Raw genomic sequence first — 12337 nt, 5'->3', positions numbered from 1 at the left:
CATATGAACCATAGTTTAAAACGGGTTCTCCCACACCCCACCCCACCCCCTCATAATTCTTTCAGTTGTAGGTGGTGTTGCTGTTACTGTTCTTTGAGACGACATCTCATATATCCCAGGCTGGCCTTGAACCCACTACGGAGTGGAGGATGATGTCATGAATGTCTGCTCGTCCTGCCTCCACCTCGCAAGTGCAGGGACGCAGGTGTGTACCACCACACCCAGTGAGGTCCTAGGGAATCAAGCCCAGTGTAACTCTGAGCACACAATTCCGCTGTGTCCGCTTTCTGAACGCTGGTATTGCAGGCCTGTGTTCCCACCCATGTGAATCGGGTTTATAGTGAGTCTTGGTGGTAAAATCATCACAGTAAACAATCCAAGTGTGCCACAGAGAGCAAGCAACTCCAGCATCGACATTCTTACACAAACTGTGAGAGCCCACACTATTAAAGCACTTTCATTAAAAAGGGGGCTGGGAACACAGCTTATTCAGTAACTGCCTGCCTCACACGAACGAGGACTTGAGTTCAAATCTCCAACAAGCACACAAAGCCCGGGTTGGAGCTAGAAGGGGGAAGGTAGCAGCATGCAGAGATGGGAGGGTTTCCAGCTCACTGGCTGGCCACTCTAGCCAATCAGAGAACTCTGGGCTCAGGAAGACCCCGCCTCAAACAAAAGGTAGGATGAGCTTAGGTGGTGGTGACATACACCTTTAATCCCAGTACTCAGGACAGAGACACAGGCTGTGAGTTCGAGGCCAGCTTCATCTACATAGTGAGTTCCAGGAAAGCCAGAGCTGTTACACAGAAAAACCCTGTCTCAAAACCCCCCACCTCCCAAAATGTAGGGTGAAGTAGAAAACACCCGACATTGGCTTTTCCCAATAAATAAATAAATGGCAGAAAATGTACCACATTTCACACACATGGGAAGCACCTACAGAGAGTTCAAGGAATTATTCTCGAGTGACCGAGGCCACAGGATATGTGCTCAGTGTTGTCAGACTCTCAGCATCTCCAGCGCCGTGTCTGCCTGCAGGCTGCCATGCTTCCCACCATGAGGACCATGAACTGTACGCCAGCCCCAGTGAAATGTTTTCCTTTGTAACAGTTGACTTGGCGTGGTGTTTCTTTGCAGCAGTGAAACCCTAAAACACCACATAAAGCAGGAATAATGGCACAAGCCTGTGATCCCACCACAGTTCAAAAGTTGAAGGTCACCCTCAGCTACACAGCAGCTGAGAGAGAGAGAGAAACTAAGGAGACACTGGGACTGGGAAGAAGCCCACACCCTGGAACTGGTTACAGTTCTTGCTGTCTGAGTCAAAAGCCTCGTTGCTGACAGAATCTAGATTGACTACAGAACTCCGTGTCCCAGAGACATCTCAACCAAGGATGTTATAGTCCAAAGTGCGGGCTGGATGTGGTGGTGCACGCCTTTCATCCCAGCACTTAGGAAGCTGAGCCAGGCTAGCCTAGTGTTTGTGAAGAGTCCTAGGCTATCCAGGGCTAGCTACATAACAATATTCTGTTGTGAAAGACAAACAAGAGACTTCTTAGGGGCAGATTATGCTTGGCCTTGAGGGGAATTGTCTCAGTGTTAGTCTTTCCTCCCTAGTCTTTAGAAGGGCGTATGATAAATCGCCTTACCATTTCAGTACACAAAGGGAATTCACTACGAAAAGAAAAATAGGGGGACCAATTCACATTTTAAAATTTTGATCCTTAGGCTTTGCTTAATCTTTAAATCCAGTTGTAAATGATATCTTTTGAGCAATTTTAACTTTGTAAAGCATAGAATCATATATATTCATGTATATATGTGGATATATATGATTCTATGGTTAGTATATATGTACACATAGATATGGATAGATGTAGATTCTTTATATTATTTTATATATTACTTATATAATAATATAATAATATAATAAATATGTTATTTATATTATATATCATATATCATACATCATACATCATGCATCATATATCATATATTATATATAGATATTATATTATTTATAAGATATATCTTATATATAAGAATTTCAACATATAGTTATTTATAAGATGTATTTAAAAGATATATCATATACATATATGAACTTCAATAGATATATGGTGACAGTACCAAAGGCACGTGTGCTCATAACTCTCTTCTGTCTTTCTGTCTGTCTTGCTGCCTCTGTCTCTCTTGATGTCTGTATCTCTCTGTCTCTCTTCCTCCCTTCTCTCCATCTCTTTCTCTCTGTCTCTGTGCCTCTCTCTCCTTCTGCCTCTCTCTGTGTGCCTTTCGTTCCCCCCCTCCCACTTGGTTCTCTCTCCTCTCTTTACTAAGCGTTTCTCTGTAATCTGACTCCTGTGGTTATTTTCTGCAGTGTCGGCTCTGTCTGAGTGACAGTTCCTAAAGGGCAACTCTTCAGGCTACAGGCAACAGCTGACTTGTGAGTGAACTCCAAGGTTCTCAGCATGAGTGAGTTGAAAGCAGGTCTCACATAGGTCTGTTTCCCAGACAAGCCCCCAGCTCCTGATTCCTGCCAAAGAAACCGCTTCCCATTAGTAAGACGGTGATCCCACCCTCCTCTCAAACAAACAAACAATGCTCTGGGCTGGAGCGATGGTTCAGCAGAATCTCCTGGGAGAGACAACACCCTTCATTCAGTTTAGGCTGCAGTTAAATTTCAGGTTACAACGGGCAAGAAACTCTCTCTAACCTGTTATCACTGGCTCAGCTAGCAATGGCTCAGGCTAGCAAGTGGCCAAGGGGGAGCCAAAGGTTGATAGAGCCTCTGCCTTCATTTTGTCTGTCTGTGTGCCTTTAACTTTGGGTCAGGTTTCTGCTCAGCTCTGTGCATAAGTGTATTGCTCATGTAAGGAGTTGTCTGTGTAAAGCTAATAATCCCCCGAGGCTTTAGACTGCAAGGTAGGGGCAGAAAATCTTCAGTTATTAAACTTTCCAAGAATAATGGGGTCTTGCGGACAGATCACCCCTTAATAAGACTGTTCCCATCAGTAAAGATGGTTACCCCACTATGGAAAGGAAGTCTCACTTCACCAGGTGCTGTTTAATTGAGCATCAATTTAGCAGGATCTAAAGTCACCTGGAGATTAAACCCCTGGGCATGTCTGTGATGAAGTTTCTACCTGGGTTGTCTGATGTGAAAAGACCCCACCCTAAATGTGAGCACGTGTGGACCACAGCACCTCATAGGCTGAAGAGAAAGGAGAAAGCAGGCTGTCAAGATGCCTCAGTGAGTAAAGGTACTACCTGAGGTCACTCTCCAAAGTCCACACAGTAGAAGGGGAGAGCCAACCACCACAGTTGCCCTCAGGCCCTTCTATGTCTGTTTTGCACAAATAAATTCACAAAAGCAAATAAATGCAAAAAGATCCTCTGTGTGTGTGTGCGTCTGTCTGTCTGCCTGCCTGCCTGTCTGTCTGTCTGTGTACAAGACCAGAAGAGGGCATCAGATCCCCCAGAGTGAGAAGCCTGACAGGTGTGATAGAAATGCAACTTGAGTCCTCTGGAAGGAGCGAGCACTCCTAACTTCTATCCCCTATCATATTTTAAGGAGAAGGTAGGCTGGGCATGGTGGCACATGTCTTAAATTATAGACTCCAAAGACAAAAGCAAATGGATCTCTTTGAATCTAAGACCAGCCTGGTCTGTATAATGATTTCCAGGCCATTTAGGGTTGCACGGTGAGATCCTGTCCCAGAAAGAAAGAGAAGGGAGAGGAGAACTAGGCACTAGCATGCATTTCTCTGCCTCCTGACTGCAGCTGCAATGTGACGACCTCACAGTTCTGCTGCCATTACTTTCCCACTGTGGTGGACTGCACCTTCAGTGGTACACTTTCAGACTGTGTACCTTCAGATGGTGCACCTTCAGATGGTGTACCTTCAGACTGTGTACCCCCAGACTCTGTAACTTCGGACTGTATACTTTCAGACTGTGTACCTTTGGACTGTATACCTCAGACTGCATACCTTCAGATTGTGTACCTTCAGACTATATACCTTCAGACTGTGTACCTCAGACCGCATACCTCTAGACTGTGTGCCTTCAGACTGTGCACCTCCAGACTGTGAGCCAAAGCATCTCCACCTTTAAGTTGCTTTTCTCCGGCATTTTGTTACAGCAACAAAGACACCCCATAAGCAGTGTAAGCAGAGTTTTTAGGTAAAGCTCTGGGTCATAAAAGTCCCAGCAACTAGGTTGTAGCCACCTATCCCCAGTACACCAATTCAGTAGCTAACCAATGGTGAAAGGAGAGGAGCTTGATTCAGTATGGTCAGATTGTCACACTGTGAAGAGGGACAGATAAAGGGACCCAGTAGCCCTCAAGTACATCTTTGGGATATCGGCATGAGCTTTAACAGAGGAAGTGTTAGGGAAGGAGCAAGAGGTCATGGTGTGGTCTGGTTGACTGTCTCAATTCTACTTCCACAAAGTGGTCTAAAGAATTCCTTATCAATACCATCCCTTGAGGGGATAGTCCAGTTTCTACAAGATGCTCATTCTGCTACAGGGTGCTCTCAGTCTACACATCACAGGTGCAAGCCTTTCTCTGGGGGGCAGAGAGTGTATACGGCATGGTTATGTTCTCTCTGGAGTCTACAGTAGCTGCACGTTTAGGTCAATGACTTCAACACTGAAGGGGACTAAGTTATGCTAGATGGACACTCCAAGAGTCATATGTGACTAACATGTAGACCTGCAGAGGCAGACAGGTGCCCCGAAGGAAAGATGACACACAAAATAAGGTCAGAGATGGTGGGCTTCCATCCGGCTTTTAGCTACCTTGCCGACCCAAGGAAGGAATCAATGCTTCTTAGGGAAAGTGGCTTCTGAGACTGCCATCTCTGCAGAATCTGGGCTTGCAGGACCTGAACTTCCAGGACCACCGGACTGGCAGATAAACATATGAAAGGCAAACAGACTTTGTGGGCATCCCTGTGTGTCGCAGCATTTCCTCAGCAACAGACGCAGATCCCCCTTGCCCTGCTGTGGCTGTCCTGACGACATTAGTATTAACAGCATTAGTATTAACAACGATCAGCCAGACCACAGCTTGGGCATGGCTGCTTGGCCACAAACACTTCCTGCCCTCTTCTCTCCGCCACCTTGAACCTCATGTCAATACTCCACAATGCTCAGTCCCTCTTGCTTTCTGGTGTGGCTCAGCTGACCAAATTCATCATCTGTTGATCATGGCTACTTTTTTTTTTCTCATTTAATTTTGGGGGTGGCTTGTTGGGACTCCCCTAAGTTAGGAACAGGATGACTGAGGCTCTACCCTGTGTGGCACTGTCAGCAGAAGTGAGGAGGCCCAGCCCAGCATTGCTGCAAGAAGCCTGAGGTGTTTTCTGCTTAGGGACCTCCAATAAAGTCAGATCCCTGCCTCCACTGCAGAAAAGAATTTCAAAACAGGTAAGTGAAGTGAGGTGGACGGGCTCGTTAAGTAGAGATAAGGAGAGCCCACGGTCCACACTCAGACAGGATGTTTAGAGAGCATGACTCATAGAAAAAAAAAAGAGCACCACACGCCTCAGATAAGTGGGCTTTTCAGCAGGGAGGGTTGCAATTAGATGTCTTCAGAATGGCTGTGTAGAGGATTCCGCAGCTGAGTTCTGCTGTCCAAAGGACCTGCTCTCATCGCACGATTTAATGATTAAGCGAAGCTTGAGTTTTAAGCAAAATTTACATTTTAGATAAAAATGTTGGAACTGGCCTTCAACCCCAGCACTCAGGAAACAGAGGCCGGTAGAGGTCTGTGAGTTGGAGGCCAGCCTGGTCTATATAGCAAGCCAGAACACACAGTGAGACCCTGTGTTTGCTGTGTTTAAAAATGTTTTTAATGAATGAACACAGGAACTGGCTTATGTCTATCTTTTGCATATATATATATGTGTGTGTATATATATATATATATATATATATATATATATATATATATACATACATATATATATATGGCTTTTAAAAGGTTGTGTGTGCATGCGTGCACTTTTACCCACTCTCCCATCCTGATTCCTATCCCACATCAGCACCCATAGTCATAGAAAGGTCCAAGGTTGAAGGTGCTCTCAAGTACAGTGGAAACAGTGATGAGAGATGTCTCAAAGGAGGCTGGAGAGCTGTGAAAGAAAGTTAAGGTAAAAATAACACCAGAAGAACTTTCCAGAATAGCCTTTCGGGGGACAATGGGGGAGGGGGGTATTCCTCACTGTTTACCATTGATCACCCTACATGAGCATCCAGAATAACCTAGAATGACTGTGTTCCCAGAGACCTTAGATAGAAGATAGATAGACGATAGATAGATAGATAGGTAGATAGATAGATAGATAGATAGATAGATAAATAGATAATAGTAGATAGATAGATAGATTATAGATAGATAGATAGACACACAGATGCATGCACACATACACACAACATACTCATACACATACAAACACACAGGTGTGTCTGTATGCACCCGTACATGTATACATCAGTGTGCACATGTGTGTGCATATGTGCATTTTATTTTTAAGGGCAAGCATCAAGGTTCCAAGGAATAATAGCTTTGGAAGCAGGAAGGGGTCCTGAAGATGGGTTATTCTTTCTCTATCATTTTAGACAGTACCTCCACTATGTAGCCCAGGCTGGCCAGAAACTCACAGCTATAGCCAAGGATGACCTTGAACTCTCGGTCCTCTAGCTTCCACCTGCTAACTGCTTGGACTATATGCAAAAGCATCCATGTCTGGCATAAATAAATGAACATATATATGATTATATATGTATATAATGCTTCATGCATTTTTGTGTCATTCTTGTGAGGCACCTTGCTCACCTTCTCTATATTGATCCAGTTATTTCAACTTTAGCATGTGTGCTGCTGAAATGAACACTCCTAATGCTTTCTCTAAAGCCCCCAGTAAGATCCTCACAGATTCTGAGTTTGAACTGATCCACAAATTTATCAGCAATGAACAGGAGCTGGCTAGTTCCGATGCGAAGCAAGGAAACAGGACTTGCAGTGGACACAAAGAAGTGTCTGTGGCCGAGGAACACAGGTTCAGGTTGTTCACATCTCATGTTTCAGTGTGAACACAGGGCACCCAGATGCTGTGGCCTCTCTGAAACTACTGCAAACACCAACAGTGAGCTATGGTGGCGGGTAGGCCAAGTGACCTCAGGCAGGGAAAGTTAGGGCTCTTAGAGAGCCAGCCCAGACTGCCAGTGAGGTCAGTTATTTCTGCACGGAAGTCAAAGGCCCTGGGTTGGGATCTGGCAGGAAGATGGCAGGATTTAGAGTTTGCTCAGGGTGTCTGGTAAGCCTTTGTGATTTGTATGAGAAGAGCCTGGTGTTTATTTTCTAATGTCAGAAAAGGATTGGGTGTGCTCGGACAGTTGGGATGTCTTGGCCAGCCTGACTCGAGGTCCAGATTGGACACTTGCACGTGGCTTCAGCTAGCTACACTGGACGAGAGCAGGGTTACCTGAAGCACCTTGCGTTACCTCCCACACAGTCGGTTATAGTTAATAGTTTCAGTCCCTCTAATTAGATGGTAAATCACGGGCTCCAGCAGGCCCTGCTCTATTATTTGCTATACTAGGGTTCTGATATGATCAGCCGGGCCTCACATCAGGCACAACGATGGAGCCTGGCCAGGCTGTAACTGGGTTAGAGCAGGGCTCTCACCAGTCCATGCACACCGTGGTGATCAGATAGAGGACCTCCTCGCACACGCAGCCGGTGATGGGGCTGATAAGGGATGTCCTTTGAATTCCTTAATGAAGGTGGGGAAGTGCTGGCTTTAAAAAACACAGGAGGACAAACCCTAGCTTCCTAGTTTAGATTGCATCTGCGATGTGTATCCGGAAGATTCCAAGCTCCACATTAGCTACCTCACAGAGGGATAGAAAATCTGTGTGTGTCCGTCTGTCCGTCTGTCTGTCAGTCTGTCTGTCTCACACAGCTTATCCTGGCTTTGAAGTCATTCTGTAGCCAAGGATATCCTTGAATATAAAATGATTTGGAATTTCTCCCTTTCTTGCCTTCACCTCCCGGGTGTTGGGACTACAGGTATGTACCACTACTCCCTGTCTTTACGGTGCCAAGGACCAAAGCCAGGGCTTCATGTACGTTAGACAAGCATTCTGCCAACTGAGCTACATTCCCAGGCCAAGGAGGTTGGGTTTTGTTTTGTTTTTGTTGTGCTTTTGCTTTTGAGGCACAAGGGGTGATTTTAAATTGTGGCCAAACTTCTCACAGAAAAATATTTTCGCCGGTTGTGGTGGCGTTTGCTTTTAGTCCCAGCACGCAGGAGGCAGAGGCAGGTGGATCTATGTGAGTTCAAGGCCAGTCTGGAGTTCTGGAACAGCCAAGGCTACACAGAGAAACACAGTCTCAAAAAAAAGGGGGGGGGGGAGAAAAAGAAAAAGAAAAGTAAAAGAAAAGAAAGAAATTCCCAAGGGCCATCTACCTTCCAGTCATCAGATGATAAGACCCTAGTGCCAAAGACAACACTTTGGTTGTGGGACATAGAGAAAGGGGGCTGGACTTGGAATTTTCTCTCCGCTGGTTACCTCTTGTAAGAATGCAAAGGGTACTTTGCAGGCCTCTGGGAGAGAAGTATGTTAGTGGATTTACCCAGCAGTAGACCCTGCATGCTACAACGCTAACCTGCCAGGCATAGAGTGTCAACTGGTAACACTGCATGACTCTTACGGGGCTAACAACTGTCTTCTGATTCCATTTCAGGACGGCCACAGGCGGGAACCTACGCCTAGCTCTGTAGCGTTGTCAAAAGCCCTAGGTCAGGGAGGTCACGGGGCCACTGGAGACCCTACTTCTATTGCTTTGCTAACTGAACATGCTGTCAAACTGCATTCTAGAGATTTGTTCAGACCTTCAGATAGCGCTGCTCCTGGTCTTGGTCAGAGAGGCTTCTTTTTCCAGTGGGAACTCAGTACCTTGACTCCTCGCTGGTCATGGTGCTAAGAACTGTTGAGTGCACAGCCACGAGTGAGCCAGCTGTCTCAGTCCTCACAAGGCCTGGGAAAGATAAAGGGGTGAGGAGCAGAGTATGTAAGAGCCAGAGGATGGGAGGGTGCTGAGAAACGTTGTCTTCTAGGCCTGATGTATCTATTGCACTCAGGAGCTCGCAGGCAGCAGATCAAGCAATGATTCCAGCAGGGATGGGGGAGAGGCCTATGAGGTCCCACCTAGTGAAGTAGCTGCTTGCATTTGTTGGTGGGGAGAGGGAGCTACTTTTCTTTGGAGATGTGATCCCTGGTAAGTTGTCCATGAGAGTTCAGGCAGTACTAATGAAACCGATGGAAAGGAGGAGGAAGAAGAGGAGGAAGAGGAGGAGGAAGAGGAAGAGGAGGAAGAGGAAGAGGAGGAGGCTGAAGTTTGGAAGAGCTGGTGTTGGGGGTGTCCAAGAAAATGGAGGCTGGATGACTATAATAAAGATGCACTGTATATATGTATTATCAAAAGAATTTTGGCTCATACCTTTAATCCCAGTACTCTAGAAGCAAAAGCAGGTGGATCTCTATGAGTTCGAGGTCAGCCTCATCTACCCTGCCAGTTTTAGGCAATCCAGGGCTACATAGTGAAACTCGTGTGTGTGTGTGTGTGTGTGTGTGTGTGTGTGTGTGTGTGTGTGTGGTGGGGGAGAGGGAGAGAAATTCCCAAGTGAGTGTGTGGAGACACTATGTACAGAACTGTGCTCTACATGCATGTGGGGAGGGGGAGAGGTCACAGTTGCTAGGCAAAGGTGTGGCTGGTGGCTGAGAAGCCAAGACTAAGCAGAGAGTTGTGAGAGAGGGTCATCTGGGATGCTCCCGGGGCTGGGTGTAAGGAGGTGTGCTAGTGTAAGGAATCTAGTGAGGCACATAAAACATCACACTCCCAGCTGAGGGTCCCGAGACAAAGTCATGAACGCGTAGATTTGAAGGAGCTCAGAGCCCATAGTCCCACATGATTGAGGTAGGCAGCAACGTTGATCTGGCAGGTAAGGGACCAATTTTCTCCTTTCATTGTAAAAGCGATTCTATTACAAAGGAAAAAGGGTTAGAGTCTGGGGACAGGGCTGAGGACGTGGTACAGTGAGTGGGTCACACACTTGCTGTGGGAACAAGAGTTCAAATCCCCAGCACCATGTCAAAAACAGGGCACAGGGAACTGTCCCTCCTGGAGATCCGCTGCCCTTTGCTGCCGATGAGGGGTGGGTGGAGAGTTCCGGAAAGCTCAAACGTGACAGTTGAGTTGAAATCTAAAACGGACTTCTGGTCTCCCTACGACCACAGCCAGAGTTCGAGGTGTCCGCACCTAAAGTCTGGCTGTCAGCAAACTGCCTCAGAATTCGGTCTTGTCTCCATTGCTCCAGAGATACCAGCCCCCGGGGTGGAAATGTTAGGGGAGGGAGATGATGGTGGAGACTCCGGCACTGGAGAATGCACCGAAGATCCGAAGATCGCTAGGACAGGTGTACTCTCACGTAACAGAGGAGCTTCCACAATTCACAAATGGGATTTCCCAGTGGACCCACAGAGGATGCCCACTTTTGGTCACTCCATGGGAGAGGTCCTGGAGTGCCAGTTTGTGGTTTTAAAAAATCCTGGAAAAATACAAATCTGTGTCAGAATTTGCTCCAATGTGCAACCCAGTAGTCTGTTCTGGGAATTAAAAAAAATTAAAAAAAAAAAAAAAAACTTTTAATAGATATTTGGGACCAGATCAAAGGAAATGAAAGAAGTCTGATCCCACATGTCTCTCCAAGTCCCATTCGGGGTCCTAGATTGATATATTAATTGATTAAGGGAAAGATGGAAAGTTGTTCTTTTATTCCAAGTTGGCAGTTACTTCCTGATAACTTCACAGTTTCCTGCACAAAAAAGAAAATTCCTGTTGTTTTTAGTCTACAAGAGAGTTGTCACCATAGATACACCATCATCAAAACCTGCATCATGTAAAAATACCTGCATGAATAAAAAACTTCATACAAGAGCATAGTATCAGGATTATAAAGGTTGAATTGTGCTCTCGAACGAGGCGGCCTCAGCCGTGGGCAACCAAGCAATGGTCTTTCTCTAACGAAATCTTTAGTTTTGTATCTTAACACAGTGAGATGCTGTAAGAAAGGGGAGCGATCTGTAACAGTCACAGGAGATTAAAGACCTATGCGTACCACCCAAAATGATTAAATTCCTATAAGAATGCAAAGGGTGGTAAGGCAACACAGTAGTTTATCCCTGAATTCCCAGCACTCCAGAGACTGAGGCAGGAGGATCATGGCAGGCTTGAGGCCCACGTGGCCCACATGTACGTCCCTGATCAGGCTGGCCAGGGCTGTAGAACCAGCCAAAGCAAAAGACGTTGGAAGAAAGCTTTGTAGGATTGGATCTGACAATGATTTGCTTTATATAAAAAGCATAAACAGCAGGGGGGGGGGAGACCAGTAGGACTTCACGAGGCTAATCTCTACACAACAAAGGGTGTAATCAGCAGAGTAAGGGGGAATCTGCTAAATGGGAGAAGAGTTAGAATGGAGACCAAACAAAGAATTCCTACTGCTCAGCAACAACAACAGCATCTAGTTTCATACCTGTAGGAAGACTGGGGGTGTAACTTGGTGGTAGAGCACCTGTCTATCATATATGGGGTCCACAAAACATGTGCAGAGACTCATAAGAATACTGCTCCCAGAGTCTTACGCAAAAGATCAACATGCACATTAAATTACTGGCCACAGAGAAATGAGAATCAAAATGGTAAAGGCATAGTTTGGACCCACCATTAGAATGGCAACTCTCCAAAGACCAAGCACACACACACACACACACACACACACACACACACAAATGATCAACAACGTGGTGGTTTTGTGACGTGGGAAAGCCGGATTTCTAGAGCACCGGTGGGATTGTATTCAAAGCAAATAAGGAAGTTTCTTTTAAAAAAAATCTACTGAGAGAGCACACAAGTCAGCAGTCCCACTGACGACACAGCTGAGGACCAAAACCTGGGTCCCAAAAGACTCTGTACTCCGATTCAAAGCAGTGTGTGTGTACTGGCCAAAGGTGACAGCAACATGGGCAGTCAATGAACGGATGAATAATCTAAACATAGTGTCTGCACAGAGGAATGTTCTTCAGCCTTCCAAAGGAAGGAGGAAACCGTTAACACATGCTACTGGATAAATGGACACAAGGACATTAAGCTAAGAGAAGGAAGTTCGTATGAAGAAGTAAACATCCCATTTTAACACTGATTTCTACGAGCATCCAAAATCATCAAATTCAGGGACATGGGGTTGGGAGTGCAGCTCAGTAG

Source organism: Micromys minutus (genome assembly GCF_963924665.1).
Source record: "Micromys minutus genome assembly, chromosome: 18".
Classification (NCBI taxonomy): Eukaryota; Metazoa; Chordata; class Mammalia; order Rodentia; family Muridae; genus Micromys; species Micromys minutus.
The sequence above is the reverse complement of the archived record's forward strand: the minus strand, read 5'-3'. Positions refer to the sequence as shown.